The 4,580-nt window shown below is 33.8% G+C and overlaps 1 protein-coding gene across 1 annotated transcript in view; it reads right to left on the bottom strand.

Moving 5' to 3' along the window:
- The window catches only part of LOC107717265 (arf-GAP with GTPase, ANK repeat and PH domain-containing protein 1-like), an 87,063-nt gene that overhangs the window by 37,859 nt on the left and 44,624 nt on the right, over positions 1–4,580 (bottom strand). The window lies entirely within an intron of this gene.

Raw genomic sequence — 4,580 nt, forward strand, 5'->3', positions numbered from 1 at the left:
GTTGAGAGAGAAACGCGTGCAGCTCTTAAAGGGACAGTAAACATGCTGCCGACTGTCATTAAAGGGATAGTTCACCCCAAAATTAAATTTCTGTCATTTACTCACATTTTGTCCCAAACCTGTATTAATTTCTTTCTTGTGCTGAACACAAAAGAAGATATTTTGAAGAATGTGAGTAACCAAACAGTAGCTGGTCCACACTGACTTTTACAGTAGGAAAAAAAAATACCATGGAAGTTACTGTGGACCAGCAACTGCTTGGTTACCCACATTCTTCAAAAATAACTTTTATGTTCAACAGACGAAATAAATTAATTCAGGTTTAAAACAACTTGAGTAAATGATCTTATAAAAATGAAACACTACTGAAAGACAGATGACAGAATTTTCATTTTTGGTGAACTATTCTTTTAATGTTAAATTAAACAACAAAACACAGAAAAAAAATCACTCACTGCTCTTGACTGATGAACTTATCAGTCAGTTGCTTTTAAAAAAGTATAATTGATGTATATAGTGTTTTATTTTAATATTTGTTCATTCAATTTCTTGAATGTTACTGCTAAATACTGTACCTGAAAAATGAAGCACTGTTTGTTTTATTTGTATATTATGTGTATTTGTAATGTATATCTTTGTTCTTATTTTGTAATAACAAAGATAAAATAATGACAAATATTTTTATCTTTGCTCACTTTCCCTAAATGTCTGCCATTGTTTTTTATTTTATATTTTGTTAAGGTGTAAGAGGTGTTATGTTTCTGCACTCTTCCATTTTTAGCAAATTAAGAAAACTTTGTCTAAAAACAATTTTTTGTATTTTTTGTGCTCTGTATGGAACATCAGTGCCTGTTTAAGTGATGAACTCCATTACTTGTGTTTGTTTTCAGACATGATAACAGACGTTTTATACTTGTGCTACAACTTTTTGGCCTGTGCTACAAAACTTTCAACCTCTGTAGCACCAGTGCTATGTGAAAAAAAAGTTAACGTACAGGCCTGCATATATATCGGTCTACCACTGCACAAGGTACATCTTAGTTCACAAGGACAGGCTGCACACCTTCATAAAAGAAAACACATCTGCATCCTGTGTACTACATGTAAATGAACACGAGCACCGCGGCGTGAATCTCTGTCTCACACTCTTATACACGCACCTCTAGAGCAGATGTCATTGATTAAAGCTGATGGGCAGGCCCATTAGCACTCTGATATTATATATTTGTCAGCGGTGACACAACTGAACGCACGCTTGCAGAATGATCATATTTAAAACGGTTCCGGTGAATACTTAGCAGAAAGATTAGACCGGGCCTCATCGAGACAGACTCTTTTACTTGCGGACACATGCGTTCATTCATTTGCGCTCCTTCACTCCCTCACTCTTTCTTTTTCTCATCCTCACCCCCACCCGCCATCTCCTCAATCCCACACACCCCCCAGAGTTCCTAATGGTCTTTAGATCAGGGGGAAGTGTATGAATTACAGACTACAGAAAAAGACAGGGCTCAGCTAGACCGCCATGAATGAAAAATTACCCCTTTGTTCCCTCGCATCAATTGCATGCCTAATGAAATCAAAATCAGATTGCATAATCAAGTGTACGTCTTCCACTCGGCGGAGGCCCACTGCGAATCGTAACCTTTTCCCTCTCGAGTGAAAATTAACACAATTTTCTTCTAATACGGCGGCGCAGAGTTGAAAAGAGAAACTGGAAAAGAGGCCGTGTCAAAGTGGGACCCATGTGTTACGGCGTAAATTTGTGCTAAACCGAAGGTCAAATGGCGTATCTGAAAAATAACACCAATAAAAAGCCATCTCAGAACTGTTAATGTTGTATCAAATATGCAAAAACACAAGATAAACGGTTTCTGTATATATATTCCTATAAATATTGTTCAAAAGGTCAAAACTGGTTATAAAAATGGCTCGAACCCATTTTCCTCATGTAATGTGACGTATTTCCAAGCAAAACAAAATAGAAAACGCACTCAAATTTATATGTCAGGAATTGACTGATCGTGAAAAGTGGACAGTGTTAATCTGACTGACAACATAAAAGTAATATTAAAACTTACATTTGCAATCAAATGCTTAGGTGAAACTGAACTAAGCTATGTATTAGTGAGAATGTGTGACTGCGTTGTGAATAGTTACTGTAACAACATACTAAGTGTAATTCAATGTCTAAACATTCTCTTAAATTCAAAATTAATAATAATAATAATAGCCTCTAAAGCATAATTCATAACACATTTTATGTTGATAAATCTTTCATGTTTGACATGTTTAAATGATTTAACATTTTTCAAAATGTTAGATTTTTTTTTTAGTTTGCCAGATATTTCCATTTTTCACATTTTTGTTATTAACTAAAATTGTATTTTCATCAACTAAATTTTACATCATTTTGGAGTAAAATGGATAAAATTACTGAAATATTGACATCAAAGGGAAAAAATATGTAAAAATTAACATTGAAAGTGTGATTGGTGACAGTGGAAAATTAAAGTAATTTTTGAGGCCAAGTAATTATTAGTAATTAATCATTAGGTAATATTCATTATTAAATAATAATAATTATTTTAAGTAATTATTAGATTTATATATACAGTAGAAAGATTATGAAGACAATTATTTGGAATACTGTTCAATCATTCACAATGAAACCAGAAATATGTATTTGAGAGAGGAAAAAATAATCATTTCATAAAAATTTCATTTTCATGTTGGTTTTCTGTGATACATTACATCCATGTGTGCAACTAGGCTTTTAACCTCAATACAAATGTAACCAGTCTTAACTAATGCTCTTATTCGTGTGCATCTGCTGCCTGAGGCCACGTTTGAGCTCTTTACCCAGAAATCTCTATTTTCTGTAGCTTGAATAAAATGGGTCCAGATGTTGCGACTATTTCAGGTCCAAATGCCCCAAAATTCTCCTCCTTTCAACCTTATGTTCACCCTCTTCTCTGCAGTCGACTGAAGGTTAATTAGTTGCCAACCTGAAAGCATGATCAACTTTTGTGGTTCTCTGAGCAACCCGATTCATGCGGCCCAGCAACACTGACAAATGCTCCTTATGTCTCTGTGACTAATAAACCCTCTTCCCTATCCAACACAAGACTGGACACGTGCCAGAAAACTGCAATTCCCAGAAGCCCTTGCTAACCTGTCTTTAATGGTGCAAAAGCAATTAGCTCAAGCTAAGTGATGCTGAGGTCCTGGCCGGTTATGTTTCCACAGCGGTCGTGCCAGCTTGCAGAGCCCCTGGAGAAAGTTGCTCCTGTTTTTTATTAATTAGACTTGATCTCAGCTCCCTAAATCCAATTATACCTTCCCAAACTCCCTCACATATGAAAACAGAGTAAATCTGGTTCTTGCAGGGCAAAAATAAAGCATATTCAGCCAAAAATGAAAATCAGCACTACAAACAACCTAACATACGTTTTCTGAGTGGATATCAATGACAGGTTGGTCAAATAGTTCCTGATTTTTACTATACATTAGGAATTTTCCCCAAAATTAACTTTTTGACGAGAAATCGATTTAACATGGATTTGAAATTTTAGTTTAAATATAAACAACCTGATTTGTGGCTTGTTAAGTAAATAATTATAATTATAAACAATTATAATGTTAGTTTGTGGCCTAAAAATACTGTAACACATATTGTTTGCATTTTGAATGCATTGTAAATGCAATAAAATTTACTTTTTAAATACTCGTTCAGTTATTGGGAACAATTTATTAAAAAATTGTCTTTGCAATTTTCCATGAGAATTTTTATGAAGAATTAACGTAAACATAACAAAAAAAAAAAATTATTATTTGGCTGTAGTATTATTTAGCTACCAAATCTAGTATAAGGTTTTTGGGTATTTAAGCATTTTCTAGTATTTATATATATTTAAATATTTTCTAGTATTTAAGCATATTCTAGTACTTAAGTTTTTTTTTTACTTTACTTAAATGCACATTCATTGTCTAAGTGTGAACAAATTTTTTATTGCACATTACTTAAAAAAAAATTGTCTTCACAATTTTCCATGAAAACGTAACATAATAACTTCCTTCACCTATCAAATATCTTCAAACAATGAATAAATTCATCGGTAACACTTTACAATAAGGGTTATGTTAATTAGGGGTTAGGTTAATGTATTAACTAACATTAACAAACAATGAACAATACATTTATTACAGTGTTTATTAATCTTTGTTAATGTTAGTTAAAGGGGTCATATGATGCGATTTAAATTTTTCCTTTCTCTTTGAAGTGTTACAAGCTCTTGGTGCATAAAGAAGATCTGTAAAGTTGCAAAGACTAAAGTCTCAAATCCAAAGAGATATTCTTTATAAAAGTTAAGAGTCAGCCACACCTACCTAAAACGGCCCGTTCTAACACGCCCCCACATGTCTACATCACGATGTGGGAAGATTTGCATAACACCGCCCAAATGTTCACGCAAAGAAAGAAGACGTAACTTTTATTCTCGCTGTAGTATTACTGTTGCCGCTGTCGCCATGTCGTGAAGACGCTGTGTGCTTCGTTGTGAAAGCGAAACTACTTTGTT

Source organism: Sinocyclocheilus rhinocerous, unplaced genomic scaffold (genome assembly GCF_001515625.1).
Source record: "Sinocyclocheilus rhinocerous isolate Xijiao unplaced genomic scaffold, SAMN03320098_v1.1 scaffold1694, whole genome shotgun sequence".
NCBI lineage: Eukaryota > Metazoa > Chordata > Actinopteri > Cypriniformes > Cyprinidae > Sinocyclocheilus > Sinocyclocheilus rhinocerous.